The sequence below is a fragment of the Petaurus breviceps genome, unplaced genomic scaffold, assembly GCF_028583685.1.
Source record: "Petaurus breviceps papuanus isolate PSGF00001 unplaced genomic scaffold, PetGlider_PUasm1.0 90895, whole genome shotgun sequence".
Classification (NCBI taxonomy): domain Eukaryota; kingdom Metazoa; phylum Chordata; class Mammalia; order Diprotodontia; family Petauridae; genus Petaurus; species Petaurus breviceps.
In genome coordinates, this window is record NW_027187372.1 from 23,413,836 (window position 1) to 23,438,128 (window position 24,293).

Genomic DNA, 24,293 nt, shown 5'->3' on the forward strand with positions numbered 1-24,293 from the left:
AAAACCTCAGCTCTCGAAACAATCTTTCACACATTGTGACTACATTAATCCATGAATATAATCAGGCAATGTCTCAAAGTGGTGCCTGTGTAACTAAATTACTTATAGACTGAATCTGTTGCCAGTGTTCAACTATTAGAGAACAAAGGAGACTGACTAGCTTGATCTCACCAGTTTAATTTCAAAATGTCCAGGCAGACCAACCACAAGCCATGGATCTTTATGGACAAAGGTGTGTGTGTTTGTGTGTGTGTGTGTGTGTGTGTACACATAGAGAGATGATAAATAGATAGATACTCCCATAACATCAGGAGATGTTATTAGAAACATGTGTTCCAGACTGTGATCTGAAATTGTTAGATTAACATGGAAATATGAATATGGTATATTAAAAACAACTGTAGCTAATGAATGAGTGTGTCCAAAATTGCTACAGTTGTCTTTAGTGTACCATATTCACAATCTTAAGCACTAATTGTTTAGAAAATCAGAGCACCTAACAGGTGTGACATGTGTAAGTATGTCTTCCTGACAATGTCTTGTGGCATATTCATTTTACTTTCACATAAGATTATCTTGATTATGCCAAAATGGTTCTAGAATATAAAGACTAGTCAAAACCTCTAGGTCTGTGGGACACTGAGGGTGAAATCTCAGGATTACACCCTGCCCTCCCCTCCCTACACAGAGAAAAAGGAGAGACAGAGAGAGATAAAGAGAAAAAGAAGGTAAACTAGGGCATTAGGGTGCTAATTATGATATAACTAGATGATTTCATTCTTAGATTCATAGATGCATAAATTTAGAACTAGAAAGAATTTAGAAGCCATTGAGTATAACTACCTTATTTTATTGATAAGGAAACTGAGGCACCAGGGTGATAGTAACGGGAGAAAAGGGGATGTAGGTGAGAGATGTTGCAAAGGTAAAATCAAAAGTATTTGGCAACTGATTGGATGACAGGTTGGGTAAGAGAGGATAAAGAATTGAATATGATACTTAGATTGTCATCTTGGCTGACTGGCAGGATAATAATCCAGTAGAAAGTGCCCTTGATTTCCAGTCAAAGGGCTAGGTTCCTATTTTAACTCTGCCACTTACAACCTTGGTCACCTTGGTTGTGTCACCCCACTTCCCTGAATATCCATTATCTCTTCATCTTTACAATAAGGAGGTTGGACAAGAAAACCTATAAAGTCCTTTCCAACTCTAAATCTCTGGTTATGTTATCAATTTAGTAACATTTCTGGAGGGGAGTTAGATGTCACAGTGCATAGAGTGCCAGGTCTGGAGTCAGGAAGACTCATCTTCCTGAGTTCAAATCTGGCTTAGACACTTACTAGCTGTGTGACCCTGGGCAAGTCACTTAACCTTGTTTATCTCAGTTTCCTTGTCTATAAAATGAATTGGAGAAGGAAATGGCAAACCACTCCAGTATCTTTGTCAAGAAAACCCCAAGTGAGGTCATGAAGAGTTGGACATGACTGAAAAATGATTGAACATATTTCTTGTTGTTAGGTAATTCCCTGGACTAGGCCTACTCTTCAATTCAATAAATATTTATTAAGAATCTGCTATGTGCAGGCATTGTGCTAAGCATCAGGAGCTCACAATTTAATGGGCAAGACAACACAAATGTAGGTGGAAAGGGGCAGGGTGGTGGGGAGGAGAGGGTGACACCAGGCGATACATCCTGGGGCAATCTTCTTCCACAATGTTTAAATTACATGGATTACAGATGCTAAGTAGAGTAACCTGGGAGTCCAATTTTTGCCCTGTATAAAGGAAGGCATTGGGAGGAGCTCAGTACTCCACCTGTAGCTTCTAATTAGAGGGCAGAAGGCTGAAGAGGAGGTATCCAGATTAGAATTAGCAGGGTGATGAGATTAGAAGTGATTATCTTTTCTTGAGAGAGATATATTATTCCCAGGCATTGCAACCAAGCAGAGTTGGACTCACTGGTTCTAGTTCTGCCTTGGGAGCAATGCAACCTATGTCTTATTGCCACCACCACCATCACCATCACCACCCCCCCTTTTTTTTTTTTAACAGATAGTCTTCAAATATTTAAAGAATGTTTTTACCACTCTCCTATCCTGTCCCTGTCTTTTTTTTTCCTTCAAATTATTTTAAAATCACCAATCCCTTCAAAAAATCCTCATATGGAAAAATTTCTATAAATGGGCAGAGATGCTGCAAAAGAATGCCAAGAGGGATATGCTATTTTAAATGTATGTATATGTGAACATTCACCTCCTCTTTTAATAGAGTATGGCAAGGCATTTATTAGATTATTTTATCATGTAACAAAGCTATTAACTCATTTCCTTTTTAAGCAACATCCTTTTTTTCCCCTTCTCATAAAACTAAATAGTATATTTAAATCCCTGGAACACTGTTAGACTGAAATGCTGGAGAATTCTTTGGTATCTCAAGTTGTTGTAAGATGATGATAACATTCAAGAAATAAGAGCAGGGGCGTCCAGGTAGCACAGAGAGTAAGAGCACCGGCCCCAGAGTCGGGATGACCTGGGATCGAATCTGGGCTCAGACACTTAGCACCCACCCAGAACACCTGGCTGTGGAACCTTGAGCAAGTTACTTAACCCCAATTGCTTAGGGGCGGCCAGGTGGCTCAGTGAGTAAGAGTACCTGCTCCAGTGCCGGGATGACCTGGGATCAAATCCGGGCTCAGACACTTAGCACCCACCCAGAAACACCTGGCTGTGTATCCTTGAGCAAGTTGCTTAACCCCAATTGCTTTAAACAAAAAAAAGAAAGAAATAAGAGCCAATATAATAATCAGATAACAAATACCATGTAAAGTGAAACAGATTTTCACATCTGGCATCCCCTCATCAGGGAATGGCATAGAGGATCTGTGATTGTTAGGGGAAACAGAGATTTCCCAGTCTTCATTCTCTTTATTTCTTTCTCCCTTTCATTAAAAAAAACCCAACAAAATAAGAACAACAACACAAATAAACTTAGTCAAGTGAAACAAATTCCCACAATGACCATGTCTAAAAATGTGACATTCTGCATATTAGTCCATTAGTGCTCTGTCATGTGGTGGGTTGCATTCTTCATCATCAGTCCTCTGGAATCATGGTTGATCATTGTTTTGATCAAAGTTCTGAAGTCATCCAAAATTGTTTGTTTTTACAATATTGATATTAAACTATAAGCTTGACCTCTTGCTTCTTCTCTCTCCACTCTGCATCATTTCATACAAGGCTTCCCAGACTTCTCTGAAATTGTTTCTTTCCTCATCTCTTACAGCACAATGGCATTCTCTACATTCACATATCGTGATCCTTTCTTTCATTTTCCGATTGACAGGCACTCCCTTAAGTGCTTTAACTATTATTTATGTATGGGTCATTTTTCCCTTTCTTTGATTTCTCTGAGGTATAGACCTAGTAGTAGTTGTTGCTGGGTCAAAGGGCATGTGCAATTTAGTAACCTTTTGGGCACAGTTTCTGGACATCATTCTTTTATAAACTGAAGGATGTGTGGCAGTAGACACCTAAATGTTCTGACTCCAATATTTTCCCTCTCCATTCCATTCTCCACATAGCTGTTAAAGTGATTTTCTTGGAGTGATTGACTTTGTCACTCCCTTACTCAATAAATTCCAATGACACCCTATCAACTTTAGCAGCAAATAGGACTTGTTTCTATAGTATTAAAAGCCCTTTACTACCTGTCCCTTACCCACTGTTTCAGTCTTATACATTGTTCCCCTTCATGCCCTCTATAGTCATGTCAAACTGGCTTTTTTTTAATTACTATTTTTCATGTGTGGTATTCCATCTCCCATCTCCATGACTTCACACTGACTATCCCCCATGCTTGGAGAGTCCTGTCACCTTACTTCTACCCCTTAGAACCCCCCCACTTTCCTTCAAGACATAGCTCAGATATCCCCTTCTACATGAAGCCTCCCCTTCTCCCTCCAATTGCTCTTATCCTCCTTCCAAAATGAAATTGTATTTATTTTGTATATGTTTACATACATAAGTCAGGAATGTTTCCTTTTTGACTTCATATCTCTAGCACCTAGCATAATGACTGCTACATATTATGTATTTTATAAAGCTAATTGATTGACTGCCTGAATTACCCAGAGTCCATAGCAGATGTAATTGTGCTATTTCCCTCACTCTATTAAGTTCAAAAAGAAATAAAATCATCAATGATTGCTATATAGATCAGAATATAACTTTTGACCCTTAGCTTCCTAACCCAAATATTCATTCTTTTCCTTTAACTTCCATGTGAGAAGCTCCTTGACTGAAAACTACTAAAGCTACTTTAGTTATTGCCATTCAAGTTAAAATAGTGTCCTGTAAGAAATTCTTTATGTCAAACACAATTCAGAAAAAAGGATGTATAACGTAGCATCAAGGTCTATTCTGTTTCCTCTTCCTTCCTCCCTATTTCTGTCTCTTTTTCTCTTTCTACTCATTTCTTTTTTCATTTTAATTCTCTTTTTATTCAAGTTTTATTTGTGCTGTTTGGTTTTTCTTCAGTCAATAATAACTATGTCTTCTCCCTTACTGACTAAGCCCTCCCTTGCAGCAGAAAAGAAAAAAAACAACAACTTAAGCCAAACTAAATAACACATCCAATATATCCACCAGTTTCTGATCTTTTATAGTACCCTGCCTCTCAAGAAATGAGGGAGATACATTTCATCATCTTTCTTTCAGGAACCAAATTAATTAAAAAACAGAGAATGCAGTTGTGTATGTGTATGTGAGTATGTTTAACAATTTTGTCATAGTGTGTATTATCCTTGTGATATTACTTAATTTACTCTCCATCAGTTTCTTAATTAGTCAGTAAACAACCTCAGATCCTAGCAGAACCAGCACAGGAACCTATATACAAAAGCAACATCTCAGACTACCAGACCTCTTTCTAGTCTGGACCAGAAACCAATACCTTGGGCTCAAGTGGAGAAGAGGCTGCCACTACCATGCCCACAGATACCATCTGCTGACCAAAGGTAACCAAAGAAGCCAGGGCTAGGCACTGAGCCACCAGCCCTGTTGAACAGCCTATTTCTTGCAGCCTTCATCCAGGAAAGGAACCCTTGTACAAATGTGACCTGGTGACTAGTGATTATAGAGTCCCTGACTTCTCAGAAGCCATAGTTACTGAAGACTCAGAAAAAGTCTCACCTGCAAAGCTCTTGGCTTTATCAAATGACTTAATATCAGATATAGATACAGTTTTATCAATGGAAATGAAGCTCAAGAATTACTATTTGTTCTGGGATTGTACCCTAAGCACAACTGGACTCTTCAATGAACCTGTAGCTATAACCTCCTATATGTGTGTACCCTCAGACACTGGAATGCAAACTCCTTTGGCATGGTGACACTTTTTATTTACATTTAATTTAATTTTATTCATTTATTAATTTAATTTTGATTTAGTTTAATTTAGTGATAACAGTGCTTTGCACAGAGTAAAGATTTAAAAATTCGTTTTTACACATTTATTCCTATGTTAAATAGTAGTGGGGAAAGAAGATAGCCTTGCAAAACATATTTATTAGGAAAGTTACTTCTGTTTCCTTATTTCAAATAAGACTAACTTTTTATTTTAGCTATGTATACTTATTCAAATGACTCCTATGTTTATATTATTTAGAGTTTTGGCTTTTTTAAAAGTATACATCAATTATATCTATTTTTGTCTGTCCTGCAATACTCCTCTATGTGTAGCTAAGAGCTGCACACATATACATAAACACATATGTACATAACACATATATACATATGCATATATACTCAAATATAAGTGTGTATGTACACACACACACACACACACACATTAGTTGTCTCCCCTGCTAGTCTGCAAGCTTCTTCAGGACGGGAACAATTTTAGTTTAGATTTTGTATACCCAGGGCCTGTTGGGCCATCGACTGGCCTATGTCTTGCCACTGGATTCAGATCACTCTGAGGAGTGAGACTAGCAACTTTGCACAGCTTTGCTCACTTAAATCAAATTCATTCGCAAATCAAGAAATCTTCCTCCTGACACCATCAGTCCTCTTTGAGAAGGAAGGACAAACAACAAATAGCCACACCCAGGGCCTAGTACAAAGCCTACAAAAAGGGCTGCTTAATATATTTGTTGCTTACAGTTTTTTAGAATCTTTTTTTATGCATCAATGTATACAATCATGTGCTTTGAAGAATTTTTTAAAACAAGTTTAAACCATTATGCTGATTATTTTCCAGATTTTGAACCATCCTTGCAAAACTGTTATAAATCTAGCTTAATCATGTTACCCACAACTTTGACTATATTCTTAGGAATATGAAACAAATTTATTTTAATTTTAAATCTTTTTCCTTTCCCATTCCTTCCATCATCTGGCTCTTACTGATACCTAACTCCTCCCTGAAGACACAGCCTCCATTGATACCCTTTCCAACACAGGCTGAACTTTCACTCATTCTCCCAACTTGCTGATCGCTCCCCATCCTGGTTTCCAGATTGCCCCTATACCTCCACCACTCCTTTAAGATTCATTCAATGTATTACTACCACTCAATAAAAATTCAAGTAGCTCTTATCTACTATCCTTCAAAACATTCCCCTTCCTTCCTCAGAGTTCAGTGCTTTGCTCAGAGTCTCTCTTCTCCATCTCCTGACCTCATAGTAGGGAATTTATACCATCTTAACCACCCTTCTCCCAATTCCACCACTTAATCATTTCCCATGTTCTACTCCTCCACCATGCTTCAGCTACACAACAGAGATGGATACACCCTTGTTCTTGTCATCACTCACAAATATTCCTCTTCCATGTTTATGAACTTTGATGTTCCCTTACTTTGGGAATAGTAATCAGTTCCATTATCTTGGCTTATCCTAACCTAGGTTCCTGGAATTTATTTAAAGTGTTCATTTAGTAGACATGGGACACTGGGTGTAAGGGACAATTAAGAGAAGTGATGTGAATAACTGCCCTCCAGGCACTTACATTCCCATTGGAACTTCCTTTCCAAGGATCCTTATGTTCAGTGATCAGTCTCCTTCACAATCCTGATGATGCTATTTAGGGAGAATTTGGAAAGAGCACAGGAAGGCCTCAGAGATGACAACAATGATACAACAAGAAGTTTTCAGCCTGTACTGCTGTATTTTCAGACTTGCAAGGAGGTGACATACAGAATGGGGGCAGGTGGAGGACACCATCACAAAAAAGCAGCACCTTATAAATGAAGCCAGAATGTTGTTCCAGAAAAACAAAAATCTTATGAATTCCGAACTAATTAAATGATGTATAGATGAATACGCAACAAGAATTGAACTAGGATTACATTATCCAGTCCCATATGAAAGGCCAATTTCTGCTTCCAATGGCCCTCACTCCCTTACAAATCCAGGAGAAGCTAAGAAATCTTAACAAACTGTTATATCTCAGGTCACTTAATGAAGTGTCTTAATACAAGAAACAGGTTCTCTGTATGAACTGTGAGCCAGGCAGGACCTGAACATAAACTGGACGACCAGTCTTTTCTTCTTGACTTAAATCCAGTCAGAGAAAGGAAGGAAAAGAATAGTTTTTGCTATAATTTCTCTTGAACACTCAAAGATTTGTGTCCTTAATCTCATAACACTAATTTATATGTCCTTGAATTTCTTAATGCCAATGTTTTGCTACTAGATAGAAATATGGTAACTCCCAAAGATTGTTCCTAATCATGATCTTAATAACATCTTAGATGAAAGTCTGAGCAAAACAAGAATTGGTTTAAATTTAAATTTTAAAAATTAATTTTTTTTTTGTGGAAATAATGTAGCTGTATACATAGAGAAAGTTGTAGAATAGGGACATGGCAGTACTCATTAGCAGCTTCTCGTGGAAGCTCTTAAAATTACTCTGACAATCAGATACTAGCTTTAGACTTGCAAATCTCTGTGGGATTTATTTTGTTTTATGTTTAAGTTATGAATATATTTAAAATAAATGTGTTTTAGTTGTTCTACTCATATGCTCTTTTTGGGTCACTTAATTCAAATTAACAAACTAATATTCAAGTAGGTTAATTGTCCTTTACCACACTAGCAGAGTTGATTATATATACTCTATTCCCACAACACCCTTAACTACTAGTGGAAGATATTGTAGCATCTCAGGGAAATTTGGGGGAGGAGGGAAATATCCCAAATTTTCAGAAAATGGTGCAGTGTATTTAATTCTGTCTGTTAAATGCATACAATGTACAAACAAATTCTCAAACATGTGACTTATAATTCTGACCTCCTACTACAATAGGTAAAAGTAATCACTATTTCTAATTGACAACAAAATTTGAATCTCACAAGCAGAAGAATATGCTTATAAATTGTAAGGGTAGGCTGATTTTAAAATTATGTACAAATAAGAAAAGGAAAATCTAGATCAAAAGTAGAAAGGACTGTGCCTTTGTGATAAGCCAAGGGAAAACACTACTGAGAGTCACCAGCATCAGTGTTTTCTTTGTGTTCAAAGATGACCAAAATCTTCAATAAAAATCATTCATAAAAAAATAGTGCTCATTTATCTATATATTAAATAAAAAACATTTTACCTTCTTCCATCCTTTGTTTTGAACTATTCCTCTCCTCATTTAGATGAACGTTTGGCTCAAAAGTCTGAACAACTAACCACAAATTTGATTGCTTAGGTTAATCAATATTTCTGCTGTATTACTCCTAGAAATATGCTAAAATCATCTTGTTGAAGGGATCCATAAGCTTCACCAGATTGCCAAAAGGTTTCCACACCCACAGATATCCATCACATCCTCATACCCTAACCAGGAAGAATAGTCTTAGTGTCTCTATAATAATATTAAATCATGTTTACATGCCACTCTAAGGCTCATAATGAACTTATTTTCCTATAAGGAGTGTGTGAGTGTGTGTGTGTGTGTGTGTGTGTGTGTGTGTGTGCGTGTGTGTGATTATTCTCACTTTTAATTTGAGGAAGCTGAGGCTTCGAAAGATTAAATGAAGACTTTCTCAGGGTCATTGAGCTAATTCAGGTCAGAAAAATGGTTTGGACTCAGGCCTGTAGGGACTAACAAGTATAATGCACTTTCACCTGCATCATACTGCTTATGGATAATTTATGTAAAGAATTTCACAAACCTTAAGGCACTATGTAATATTAGCTGCAAGAATTATAAGAGCAATAATAATAATAATATAGTATCATAATTACATATTAATATTATGTTACAGTATATAACATGTCATGTCATATTATATTACAATATTATCTATCACTGTATATAATTATATAATACATAGCACTGATGATGATGATGATGATATAATGGCGGTGGTGGTGATAATATTATTGTTGTTGTTCACTTTGACATGCCCCAGTTGAAACACTGAATTAGTGAGAACTGAAACCCCCAAACTGACACCCAATCCGAGTCAATTCAACAAGCATTTATTAAATGCCAGGTACTATGCTAAGAACTAAAGTAATTCAAATGCAGCTTAACAAGCATTTATGAGGCTCCTCTTACTACGCGCAATAGCTGAGAATGCTATGCTTAAAATGAACAGAAAATAAATATGCTTTCCCTCCCAAAGTTCCCAGTCTACTGGCAAAACTTGTAGTCTCTAGACAACTCCCAACTCTTCTTACTACACTGCCTCTCCACGGCGTTTCTGGGTGTCACAATAAGTGCTTTTAGGCCTTTGAAAAGTTATTCTAACATAATTGACAGGGCAGGAGAAAAGACTAGATCTGAGGTAGTTAGACTACAGAAGTATAATTTGCTAGGTCACAAGAACGAAGTCTGGTGGCAGAAAGCAAACTCTTGGCCATACTCCATGAACTACATCAAATAGCATAGCTTTGTAAAAGGAAACCATGCTGTACCCATGGGCAAAGGGATCCTTAGGTATAAGATTATTTCTATCCTAAAGACAAATGAACAAGTAAACAAACATTGAAGCAAATAAATAAATAATAGAGTAAGAGTAGAAATATAGAACAAAGACCCCCTAACTGGCTTCACTTCACTTGGAAAACCAAACCTTCTCCCTCTGATTGTTAAAATAAATGTGTTGGCACCAATAGTCTTTCAGCCCCTTTCCCTGCCCTCTTTCCTCATAAAAATGAAATATAGCCTCCTTTGAATCTTGTACTTTATATCAGAGAATAAAAGCACTCAAAATCACAATGACAGTTTTACTAACAGTCAGTGAGGCCAGGGTTCATAAGCTCTTTCTGTGGAGGACACTACGCTGGCTCTGTTCCTGTTGTGGGGACTTCTCTTCCAAGTCCCTCAAAAGTGGTTAGAAGTAAAAATTAATGTATTTTGCAGAGGCCACCAGGCATGCACATGTGTAGTGAACTCCTCCTCTCGTTCTATTCTGTGATTTTTTTCTGCATTTTCTTCATTCCTGATCTATGCCATGTAGTGTTCCATGGAGTACCCTAAATCTCATAGATGTTATTCACATCCATGTGGATTATGCTATCTGGTATACTCATAGATGGATATACCATTTGGCAGTGGTGGGGTGACCTGAAACCCCGGGGCCTATTGGGATAGTACAGTTTTCCCAGTCTCTGAGGACCTTTGGTTGCTGCAGCTATAGCCACCACTGCTTCTTTCTGGTGCTTCACAGAGATCCTAGTTCAAGAGAAGGAGGTTTGTCCAATGGCTTGGTTGCCCTGCAGTGTGGGACCTCTTTATGACCCTTTCCCAGACTCTCTCTATGGTATTGTCTCATCTGCTCCAGTGGCACTTTTGCTTAGAGGAATCCAGTTCTTACCAGGGTAATACAACCTGTTTTTCCTTTTCCTTTTTATGCCCAAGAAATCTCTCTTCTGTCCCAGGGACTTCATTCAGGTGTTACTGAGAAAAGGAAAAATCAAGGGGACATGTTTTCTGTTCTGGCTCTTATGGTCACTCCATTCCTTGGCTCAGTAATATATCACCCTTGAGCTCTGTTTTGTGCAGACAGGGAAGGCTCTAAAGCTAAAATTTCAAATTTCAAATTTCAAAATCCCTGGTTAGCAGCCCTCACATTCCACTGCTGACTCTTTCTGGAAAAGTAAGAGGCTAAGAAAGCAGCATCAATTGGAGTGCTTTATTTATTTGTTTTCTTGTTTAGACAAGGAAATATCTCAAATAGTGATCCTATAGGGAAGAACATGGCAAATATGAGAAACTTCACTATATTTAGGTAATATTGGAACTTCTGATTGGTCCCTGTATACCCCTATGACTTTTAATTAACTTAAGAGGATTGACCACAGAATGTCGTGGAAGATTGGCTCTGGTAGAGGAATCTCCTCAGAGATATTGAAAGACTTTCTTTCCTCTCTCTTTGGGGTTAACCTTTTTTGGGACAGATCTAGTACAAGCTTCCCTTTGGATTTCCAGTGAAGGGAAGAGTTTCTTTCCTTACCAACCTCTGAATAACCAGGAAAACTATGAATACAGGACCCAGAAATCATGTAAGTGGCTGAATAGCAGTTACAAGGAAAGGAATTTTCCTCCTGGTAACTATCTCATGAGTTCAAGATTCCTGGGTTCCTGAGTTGCTCATAGGAAGATGCTTCTTCAACTACATGATTTTTTTGGGGAGAAACATCTAATCATCTTAAACCCAAAGAGACTAAATGGCCATGCCTGGTTGACCAGAACATCTAGACTTGTAAGTTGTTCAGATAGCACATATATAAGAAGACTATGAAATTTCTGTTTGTCTCATAAAGTTGAATTTACCTCCCTGGAGAATATACTAGGTGAATATATGTATGTATATGAATATGTGTATATTTGTGTACACACACATATATGTGTATATATGTATTTATATATGTGAATGCACAAGTATATATTTATATATACTAATGTATATCTACATATGTGTATATATTTATAAATATATGTGTGTATATTTATGAATATATATATATATACATATAGATATGTACAGGCATGAATATAAGGGGAGGGAATAATAATTGATATAGTACCTACTAGTTGCCAAGCACTGTGCTTTACAAATATGATCTCATTTGATCTTCACAACAACCCTGTGATGTAAATGCTGTTATCCCCATTTTTCATTTGAGAAAATTGAGGCAAAAAGAAGTTAAGTAACTTGTCCATGGCCAGACAGCTAGTAAGCATCTGAGGCCAGATTTGAACTCAGGGTTTCTCGATTCCAAGCCCAATACTCTATCCATTCACTACCTAGTTACCTCTTATGTATTATAGCTTTATATTTTAAATAAATAACAAATATTTGTTAATATGTATTTAATGCTCTTTTCTATCTTAGCATTTTTTTGGGTGGATGGGGAGGCAGCTAAGTGGCACAGTGGATAGAGTGCTGGGCCTAAAGGCAAGAAGATTCACCTCTCTGAGTTCAAAACTGACCTTAGATATTTACTGGATGTATGACCCTAGGTAAGTCATTTAAGCCTGTTTGCCTCAATTTCTTCACTGGTAAAATGAGCTAAAGAAGGAATGAATAAATTATATCCTATTTCTGATTGTAGATTGAGTACCTGTTCTAAAGGGTACCCTATTATTGGGAGACAGACATGGGATGCATAGATAAGTTTTGCTTTCTGGATTTTCTTTGGAGCACTATTCTAGAGTGGGGGGAGAAGTGGCAAAATGACTCAGAGTTAGAAATGCTTGATTCTTTCACTTTGGTTCAGACTTCACCAGGAAGTAATCTGGTCTATGTGACCTGAGAGATTGAATCCTTTGGGGGGTAAGGCCCTACCTCCAAGCTTCTAGTCAGAAAAACAAGGCTGAAAAGATTGTTCTGTGCTTTAGGGGAATGGGAAAGTTTCATTAAAGGTAACCCTTTGCAAAGTTCAAATTTTAAAATAAAGTTTAGTTGTAAATTTAAAATGTTTGCTTAAATTTTAATGTCTTTCATTTAATGAATAAAAATGTCATTTATAAGTCAATATTAAATGAATATTCACTTTAAATAATACTCCCTAGATGCACAATTTAATGTAATGTGTTACACATCTCTATGATTATCAAGGAGTAGGAACCTTTTGCTTAAATGGAAGAACTGAGAACACAATTTCACAAAGGAGAAGTAAAGCTTTTGAGTAGTTTGCTTTGATCTAGTCTCCAGGCCTTATGATGCCTGTCTTTTCCCTCAATGTTAATGATTGTGCCATTAATATTATAACTTTATTCTTAGTATCTGTGGTTTTATTCTGCCATTATTGAAGATATGTCCTTCCCAGGGAAAAGGTTTGTAGTAAAAATAGTTATGAAGGCTATTATAGTTTTATTGGGGTTTGTGATTTTCAATTTTAGTTGTTTTTTTTTATCTGTTTTGCTGAATTACTGTTTATAATGAGGCATCTAGATAGTGTAGTGGATAGATTCCTGGGCTTGGAGTCAGGAAGATTTATCTTCCTGAGTTCAGATCTGAACTTAAACACTTACTAGATGTGTATACTGGGCAAGCCACTTTACTTTATTTGCCTCAGTTTCATAATTTTTTAAATATACTGAAGAAGGAACAAACCACTCTAGTACCTGCCAAGAAAACTCCAAATGCAGTCATAAAGAGTGAGATTCAACTGAAAGAACTGAAAAACAACAACAATAAAATATTAACATATCAAGTAACTGGAAAGACACATGAGATCTGCTATTATACTCTTTTTTCTTTACTCTCTTTTCTTTTGAAAACTGAGTCTCACAGATGAGGGGAGTTTAATAATTAGAAGTAAAGAGAAAGAAATAAAAATTCAGCCATCCATTAAAAAAGATGCTATTTAGTTATTTATTTTTTTGCATGAACTATCTCTTGTAAGAATCTAATATCCAATATAAACATGGAACTAACGTAGATAAACCAAGAGCCATTCCCCAATAGAAAAGTGGCCAAAGTATATGAACAAATAGTTTTCAAAAGAGAAATAGTGAACTCTGAGTAACAGTATGAAATACTATTCCAAATCACCAATAATAAGCAAAACAAAATCAAAATAACCCTGAAATTTCACCTCATATGCACAGAAGTGGTAAAGATTCATATTGGGGCTCTACCAAACGCATAACAAGCACTTGTATTGGATAGCTACAAACTGGTAATTTTGTTGCCCAAAGGGGAGAGGGAGTCTAAAATTCTGCCATTCTGAACTTTCCAAAACAATAGAATTTCCAGCTAGATAATAAGGATTGAGTCCAGCAGCAATCTACTCTTTCTCAGATCCAAACTCAGGCAAGGGAACTTGTAGAACTCAGACCAGAGGAGTGGCAATCAGATTTTGCCCTGGAACAGACCACTCTGTGAGCACTGAAAGCTCACAGTTCCCAGCTTGTCGCTGAAATCTGCAACAAGACCATCCCAGCCCTTCCCTCCAGATTTTAGCCCTAACATTAAGTCTGACACTAGGAACAACACTGGAAGGCTGAGTAAACAAACAGAAGTTCACCATTAAGAACTGTTATGGTGGCAGAGAAGCTCAGACCCAAACCCAGAAGAGAATAACTCCAAAACATCCACAAGCAAAACCTCAGAGCAAACCATCAGAGGTCTCACCAGAAGCAAGAATTTGCAAGACAATCTGGTACAATGGTAAAAGACAATGACAGAAAAGTTACCTATATACAGATGTGGAAATATAGTCAGGAAGAATGGAGATGGTTGATCATGAACTCCAGTGATAGAGAGAAGTGTTGGCTATGGACTATAGAGAAGCGATGGTGGTAGTGGAGGTTGTCCTTTATCCTCAAAGACGACCAAAATAACATCACTCAGATTCAAGTTTGAGTGTGTCTGACTATGATTGATCAGACCAATATGAACTCAGAATGCTCTACCATAGGTCGGGCATGAATAATCTGTCTGAACATTTGGAGTAGATTCTCCAAATTCTCACATACTTTGTTTCCTTTGAGTTGTTTCAATTCTGCTCTGTTCATAGAGCACAACACCTTCTGTGATGTGGGCATGCCATGCTGAACAGTCCTGTGACAGTGTCTCCCATTGTCACACAATCAATTCCAAAGAAGCAATATTAACCTTTGGAGCCCAGCAGAAAGTTATACCTTAATGGAATTTCACTTGGAGTCTACAAAAATAGAAAAAGACTCCAGGACCTGAGGACCAGGAATTTTGTGATACTTCTCAATTCTTTGGGTCCATTGGTCAGTTGTTACCTTTGTTCTTGAAGAGGACTAAAATGACATCCCTATGGTAGAGTCAAATTACAAGGCATTGGACTGTGATTGGTCAGACTGCTAAGAGCTCAGAATGTTCTCTCACACATCAGGCACAAATATTACTGTGAACATTTGGGGTGAACTCTCTAAATGTGCACATCTCCTGTTTCCTTTGAGCTACTTCAATTCTGCTTTGCTTGTACAGGATATCACTCTTTCTCATGAGGGCACATGATGCTGGTCATTCCTATGTCAGTGTCTCCCTCTTCACACATTGAATTACAAAAGTTCTTAAGTAAAATCTTGAGTGTTCTTTGTGTCCTTTAAACATGTAACTGACTACTTTTGAATTCCAAGATTGGGCCCACTCTCCCCACGTACTTTGTATGTATAAGAGATATACTTGTATAGGGGAGAGCTTTACTGTACTCAAAATAACATTTTAGTAAGTACCCTTTTCTAGAAGTAATTTGCCTGATTATTAATTGGGAGCACATTATTGGGGGCTCATTAAAAATAGTATCAGACATTCTAGCCCTTCGTGGTTAATCCTAGAACTCCAAAGGAAGTTCTAGCTGCCCACTGGGGCTCCAATTTGTGACTGTGAGTATACTTTGAGAAATGGAGATGCTATACAAGTATAAGGAATACCATGAGCACAGGTTATGTAAGAGAAAGAAAATTCTGAAAGTATGTATGGCAGGAAGGGAGGGAAATACAGACCACCCTGGCTAAAGCACAAAATATTTGGAGGAAAATAGTATAAAATGAGATTAGAAAAGTAGGAGGGAGGGGACAGGGTTCAGTGGTAAGGAGTTTGAAATCTAGTAAGTCCTGAAACTCATTGAATTATTTTCAGCAGGGGAGTGACCTAACAGAACCTGAATGACTTGCCCAGGATGACAAAGGTAATAAATGAAAGAGGTGAGATTTCAAAGAAGAAAAAAAAATGTGAAATTGAACAATCAAGTCAACTTATGAAGTAGGGAAAATAATTTGTTTTAAAATACTTTAAAACCTTAACACTTTTACTCTTCCCTTTGAGAGAAATGTTATCTCTACTTTACAGATAAAGAGACTGAGGTTCAGAAAGATGAAATGATTTGGTCAGAGTCAATAAGGGTCTGGGTGTGATTTGGACACAGGTCTTCCTAACTAAGCCCAGTGACCTCCTCTTAAGTAGGAAAAAGAGTAGTTTGGAAAACAAATGTCTGATCAGTGTTTTAATAATATATAAAATACTCTCAAATGATTAATTTCTCAGAACTTTGCATTCCTGTGAAAAATTAAGGGAAGTAAGCTGTACAGTAAATCAACAAATCCAGAGTGAAAAGTCACATTTAATGATGTATACTAGGTTTAAGGCAACTAGTCAAAGACAAGCATTGCTATCTGGTTTTCATAAAGTCCAAGTAAATTCCAAATATTCCTGGAAAGTGATGTATTTTTAAATTCTATACTCACAAATCAAATTTGTAAAATTGGGCTTCCCTCCCTTCTACTCCTTCCCATCTTAGGAAATGCCCTCGCCATGCTCCCTGGGGATATTCATCTTGTCAGTAGCAGAAAGCACTCCCAGGCTTGCTTGAGGGTCGGGAGGAGACAGCTGTGTTTATGCTATAGTCATCTTTCTTCCTATACACTGAAATCAGGGCTAAACCTGGGGAAAATTGCAAACTGGGCAACTTGGTATAGGACTTTTTCATTCTGAGAAGTCTGTCTTTATAAAAGTTAGGAGTGGGAGGTACTCATCAGTTTACCACTAAAGAGAGGAATCAATGTAGAAAGGCAGTTGTTATTTTTTAATAATCCTGAACCCTCAAACTTTATCTGACTTTACTTTTTTTTCAGCTCTATCTCTACTTGGGAGTGGGGACAGCATGACAAAAAAAAAATTATAGAAAGGGAACATGCATTTGTTGGTGCTGTTGTTCAGTTGTTTGACTTGCATTACCTGATTTGGGGTTTTCTCTGCAAAGATACTGGAGTGGTTTGCCAATTCCTTCTCCAGCTCATTTTACAGATGAGGAAACTGAGGCAAACAGGATTAAGTGACTTTCCCAGGTTCTCACAGCTAGGAATTATCTAAGGCTGCATTTGAATTCAGGTCTTCCTGACTCCTGACCCAGCACTGTATCTACTTTATTCACCCAACTACCTCAAAAGAGAAAAATAAATTAAAAAAAAAACATAAGAGTCAATATCAAAGTGTAATGGTAATGTAATTTGAATTCAAAGATCCCTTTGTATTGGCAAAGGTAACAGGTACTTAGCACTTAGTAAATTTTTCAAGCCTCTATTAAAGAAACAAGGTGTGACCCCCTGTTGGTAATGTAACTGGAAGGGGCTGAACAGGGAGGAGCAATACTATATATAAGGAACATCTCCAGAGAAGGAGAGACAGATCTCCTTGGAGTAAGCTTCCTGGAGGCAGAAGCTGCTGCCACTGGGGAGGTTGAAGAGGAAAGGTTGGGGGGGGGAGTGAATGAGGGGAGGCTGAAGAGAATGGTTTTGATTTTGAAAACCTGGATGGAGTGATTTTGATTCGGGGAACCAGCTGAAACTTCTGCTGAGTTCAAGGGCCAGCCAGAGCTGCTGAGACTGTTGAGGATTTCTGAGGGCCAGCTGGAGCTGCCAAAGACTGAGGAAGCGTGACTGTGATGCTGGTACTTTTTATGAACCTGTTTGTGGCTTTGTCAAGCCTTGTCTTCCCAGAAACAGAGACTGTGAAGGATTTAAAGTGGACTAGACACTGTGAACTTCAGTGTGGAGTAGGACCTGCATGGAGATCTGGGCAAGGAACTGGGAGCTGTCTGCCTTTGAATCCAGGTGACTGTTTGGTGGATTCAGATAGGAGCTGCCTGCTTCAAGTCAAGATGAAAAGACCTCTCCATGGGTACTGAGTAGTGATGAAATTGTAATTTACTAGTAACCTAGGAGTGGAGGGTTTCTGTATTTTTTGATGATTGAATAGTGAATGATGAAGGATGATTGAATGATTATGGATGATTGAATGATTGAGTTGATTGAATGATTGATGACTGAATAAATGACTGATTGAGTTAACTTAGTGTGCCCCATGAGTGGATAACTTTGACTATTGTACTTGATGATTGAATTAAGGATTTTGTAATTGACTAAATGAATGTTCTTTGTTCAAAACTTTGTGGTGGAAATTATGTAGCCATTTTCTGTGATAAGTTGTTGTGAATGCTATATTTTGATTTTCTGTGATAAGTTGTAACACTGTGAATGCTGCATCTTGATTTACTGTGAATATTTTGCTCTGATTTGTTATGGAATAAATAGAGTGTTCACTATACTATGTAATCAGAACTTAAAAGCTGTTTACAGCAGCATTCTTCTGGAAGCTGCTTGTGCATGGTGTTACACAAAGGATTTGGATTTGAATTGTGGCTCTGATATTTCCTGGCTTCATGATTGTGGGCAAGTCAATTTGCCCTTTTGTGCTTCAAATGCTCAGTCTGTAAAATTAAGCTCTCACTATACTGAAAATTCATGGTCATCTTTGCATTATTTCTGTTTACATGCTACAGTGTCTGTTTAGACTGGTGACCTTGACTTATACTTCTGTTCATGCCCTTCAACATTAGGGTTCTATATCTGGCTCTCCTGATTTGATATGCCTTATTTCTGCCTTCTTTGTTGCAGCTAAGATTATGGCTACTATCCCCTCTGTTATAATGTGCAGATGACTTCCTCTTCCCTTCTTCTCAAATTGGGTTTCAGAGCTAGGTCATGTCTAAAGGAGAACAAATTGGGATGAGAGCCCTGAGCAGACCAGCTTTCAACCTGCCCTTTAGAGGATGGGAGTGACATAGGGGAGTGACCCTGGGAACATAGACCTTTTATGGCCATCAAAATTAACAGTACCAATTAGCCATCTGGCCCCCAACAGGGACAAATCATTCTAGTCCAAGAAGCATTGTGTCCTAGGGAAAGAGATAGGTGGGACCAAACCATTGCTACTACCTTGATAATCTCTGTCTCACCTCAGAAACCCAGTGGAGACAGTCCAGGACCCTAAGGCCAAAAGTGCCTAGAATGGCAGCATTCCCTAGGCCTGCAGTCATTATACACGGGAGTAGATAGGGGAATGGGGGGGGGCTCCATTCTCAGCACCATGAACACCAGCCACCATCCACATGTCACTAATGTGCAGGGAAGCAAGCCTGAGGAATCCCAAGAATAAGAGCACTGCCTCAGGATACCAGCCTTAGACTCAACCTGGCCATCCTCCAGGGAAGCAGCTCTTGTAGTGACCTGACTCAACACTGCCACTGCAGGTGCTATAGCCCTGAGTCTTTGTCAGCTGCAGCAAATAAGGAGACAGAAAAAAAAAATGTTCTCGCCACTAAAGTTCATTGCCCCAACAAATGGTTAAATTTGAGAAATGAATAAGGTTTTACAAATAGAAAGGACACTAAAGGAGGTACTAAAGAAATACCATCTGCTTTGCCTCGGCATCCTGAGAACCATGGGACCTCTCTGTCTGCCTTGAGCAAAACCTTGTGTGTGTGTGTGTGTGTGTGTGTGTGTGTGTGTGTGTGTGTGCAGTTCTCCCCATTAGCATGTGATATCCTTGAAAGCAAGGGCTATTTTGCTTTTCTTCCCACTCCCTCCCGATATGGAATCTTTTCCTTCAATATGTTCCCTTCCCTTCCCTTTTTCCTTCCATTTCTGTTCATTTCTTTTCTTTTGTCCACCTTCTCTTAACTTTCTTGTTTTTTACTTTTATTTTAATTCTATTTTTTCAATTCACAAACATTATTAGGAAAAATAAAACCCTTGTGACAAATATGCAGAAATTTCCACAATGATGGAAAGATCCCAATACTTAGCATGCTACTTTGCAAAGAGCAAGCACTTAACTGATTTTTTAATTAATTCATTCTTTGATGGGACTTCCTGCTTCACCCATTTCCCATCTCTGCTCCTAGTCAGGATACTCATCTGAGATAAAATACTCTTCCTAAAGGCTCTCATTGCCCTATTCTGCCTTTTTAAACCTTTTCTTGTGGCCACCTATTAAAGGAATATGTCACTATTTCTTATTAAAAGCATTACCAACACTCCTGACTAGTTCTCTCTCCCAGGTCTCATTCACTCCCAGTCCCAAGGGGCTATGTGAATATGAGCTATATTGATCTTCCTAGTGTCTTAGTGGATAATTACTTTAGATATTAAGTAATATTTAAATTAAATATTTATATTTGTTATACTTATAATTTATAATTATATAATGTAATTATTAATTATAATTATACTTTATCATAATATATTTATATTAAGATAATTACTTAAGATATTATATAGTATTTGAATTAAATAATATTCTTTGGGTTATCTTCATTTGAAAAAATTATATTTGCCCGTTCCACTGAAATCCCACTCTAATGCCAGACTGTGTAAGAGAGGGGTGAATTTTGGAATGATATGTTAGTAAAGCACAAGTTCTGGCAAGTCAGAAGACCATAGATTTAGAGCTGAAAGGGACCTTTGGGCTGATGTCACTCAATTCCTTCATTGTACAGGTAAGGAAATAGGCCCTGGATTTCACATGTACTAAATAGCAGAGATAGATTTTGAACTTAGAATGTCTGACTCCAAATTCAATATTCATTCCATTGCATTACACTGTCTCCTGGCCAGGCTTCAAATATGGTGATAAGATCTGTGTCTGGCAGCAGAAACTCAACAGAGATAAACTTGGAGATGTTCATTATAAGTTCACCCACTAGCTGATAAATGATTTTGGCCACAGCAGCTCACGAAGACCATAGGGTTACAATCTATGTCAGTGGGGGAAGATTCCACAATGATGGAAAGACCTATATTTTGAAGCAATAAAAAGAAAGAGCATTGTTAAAGGTTCAAGGAAATTCCAGGTGGAATTTCAGGCCTGAATACTATTAAGCTAGGAGATATTTTGGGGGAAGGGGACATTCCAAGCAATCTGCTCATCACAGCATTTAAGTATTGGTCTACCCTAAAGGCCAGCCTCAGCTGCAATTACAAGGGATTGAATCTGTTCCCGTTAAAGACAGCATCACATTCCATCTGCCCAGTTTTAAATATAGCATCCTGGTTTTATAGCCACAGGAATGTGTATTAATTGTCCAGTTATGATAATAACAAGAAAGCTGAGTACTGAAGACACATTGTAAAGACACATGTGAATTTAACTCTCTGTATGTTTTTGAACTGTGGCTATCTCCATGTGACCTTTGAGAAATATGGGCTGGTTCTACATATATGGAGTAAAGATGTAGCACAACAAAAGTTCTGGAGGATATGATACCACTGGAATATAGCTAAATCTGCATGATGCCTACAAATATTAAAGGTTATTGTATTCACTCTTCACAATAACCCAGGGAGGGGAGCAATGGTAGTAGATAGAGTATGGGACTTGGAGTCAGAAAGAACTAGGTTCAAATTTTGCCTCTGACTTAGTAGCTGTGAGATTCTGTGCAATTCGCCTGACTACTCTGAACCTCAGTTTCCTCATCAGAAAAAAAAGGAAATAATAATAACAGAACAGGATTGTTCTAAGGTGTCAAACAGATCATAGATCTCAGATAGAAATGATATTGAGTCAAACCCCCTCACTTTACAGATGAGGAAATGTGTGCTCAGAGTTCAAGTGATTGACTTAAGGTCATTCAGCTAGTAAGTAGTAGAATTAGAACTTGAAAATGTATCTCCTGACCCCAAGTTGAGTGCATTTGCAACGTACTGTGTCTCAATGGTGTTTCCATAGCTTATTGCCATAACAATGCTAGGAACTGTCCTGAAAGAACAATTCAAAGGCCCTGGATCATAATCAGAAATACTATTTACCAACCTCAGAAAACAGATCAGATTTCTGTCTAAGGGCTCTTTAAACCCAGATGTCTGAACACTACCTTGTGATTCCTTTCTTTTTTTTGAGCAATTAGGGTTAAGTAAATTGCCCAAGGTTATGTGGCCAGTTCTTTTGTGTGGGTGTTAAGTATCTGAGGCCAGAACTGATCCTGGGTCCTCCAGATTCTGAGGCTGATGCTCTTACTCATTGTGCCACCTAGCCACTTCATTGTGATTCCTTTTTAAAAATTTTATTTGTAATATGTATTTTTGTGCTTTCAAGTATACAATCAGTCCATAATGGAATACATTAATTCTAGAAATATATTTTTTATTGTAGAAAAGAAAAGAAATTTGGGGCAAGCTTAAGAACTACTCACAAGACACGGTGAAGGTCTTGGCAGGCCACCGTTTTGAAAACCACTGGTCTAAGGCACATTTCACCGACTTGTTGGAATTCTATTGCTGCTGGAAATAAATACTGTTGGCCCGTGGTGGTATTTCTTCGAAAAATTCAGTGAGATTCTTAGCCACCTTCAATAAGTAGATAAGAATGATTCTAAGCTCACCACTTTGCCAGGTTTCTGTAGTCACTTTTCCAGGATTAGTAGATCATGATATTGGAATGTTGGCTCTGCTTCATGTATGTTAATCTAAAGTTCTGTTGGTCTCACTGTAAGTTGCAAAAGATAATAAATCAAAAATGGAAAAGAATTTTAAAGTTGGAAAGAACCTCAAAGGTCATTTAGTTTAATCCATGCTTCAACAGGAAAGCCTCCTGCGACATCTAAGACAAGCAATCTTCTGATCTCCACTTGAAGACTTGCAGTGATTTGAATCCATTCCATTTCTGTATACATTAATTGGAGGAAGTTTTGCTTTTTAATGGAATAAATCTTGTTTCAACTTCCTCAGATTGCTTGCATTTCTGACTTCTGGGACTAAATAGAGCAATTCTAATTCCTCTTCCATGTGATAGTCCTTCAAAAACATAAAAGCACCTTTTTTTCTCTTCTTGAGGTTAAAGATCTTCAAGTCCTTCAGCCAGTCTTTTTGTGACATAGCCTCCTGTCCCTCCCAGTTACCTTCTAGCTTGTCAATACTTGTATATTTCAGTAAATCAGCCATATCATTAATCCAAATATGCAGATCTCAACACATATATAGAGTTTCATGCTGTGCAACCCATCAGTAGAGTAAGAGAACCACAGAATTTAAGAGATGGAAAAGACTTCAGTGGTCATCTAGTTCAATCCATACACAAAAAAATAAACATTATATGTTTATGTGGTCATCCACCCTCTGTTTAAAGACTTCCAAGGAAAAGAAGTGACCACTTTTTCATACAATTCATTCCACTTTTGGACAGTTCTAATTGTAAGGGTATTTTTCCCCCAAATCAAAATGAAGCTGCCTTCTGTTTACATCTACTCATAGCTCTTCATTTTCTGCCCTTTCGGGCAAAATAGAACAAATTTAATTAGTGTTTCACATCACAGACCTTCAAATACAGCTATCAGATTTGTTCTGATTTTCTATTCTGTAGGCTAAAAATGCCTAAGTCTTTCAGTTGCTACACATATGACAAAGACTCAAGGAAGTGTTTTTGGTTTTTTGCCTGCCATAGCAATGTTGCCTGAAATAAAGCTGACAGTACACTAAAACCTCTCTATCCTTTTTATAACAATGATTTAAAAACTCTGCCTTCACCATGTTGTGCTTATGAAGGTAATTTTTGTGCCTAAGTATGAGACTTCACCTTTAGTTCTAATTGAATTTCATCTTAGTAGATTTGGCCCAGTACTCTAGCCTAGAGGTTCTCAATCAGGATTCTAAGAGTTCCTGGTGTCCCTGAGAACTTGCAGGAGATCCATGAGGTCCAAAGCTATATTCAGAGCAAAAATTCTATGACATTTTAATTTCTAATATGATGTTGTTCTTGTTGTTTGTCCTTTGTTCTTGAAGAGTACCATGACATCAGGGAGGTGATGCCATGACATGCAAGTGAATTGGATCTAAGTGAGGTCGGGTTGTGCAAAGTCACCATCTTCACTTTCTCCTCTGGAGTCATCTAAGTCCAGTGGCAAGATATAGGTCAGGATGATTGGAGATGGCCCTCTCTACTATAGTAACTAATGATAAATATAATCCACATAAACAACATTCTTGGAGGAAGTCTTCAATAATTTTTAAGAACATAAGGGATCAGAAAAACAAAAGTT

At 37.6% G+C, this 24,293-nt stretch overlaps 1 pseudogene; it reads left to right on the plus strand.

The window, feature by feature from the left end:
- The first annotated feature begins 7,121 nt into the window (after window positions 1-7,121).
- Window positions 7,122-7,473, plus strand: LOC138150911 (LYR motif-containing protein 1 pseudogene; annotated as a pseudogene).
- Window positions 7,474-24,293: the final 16,820 nt, after the last annotated feature.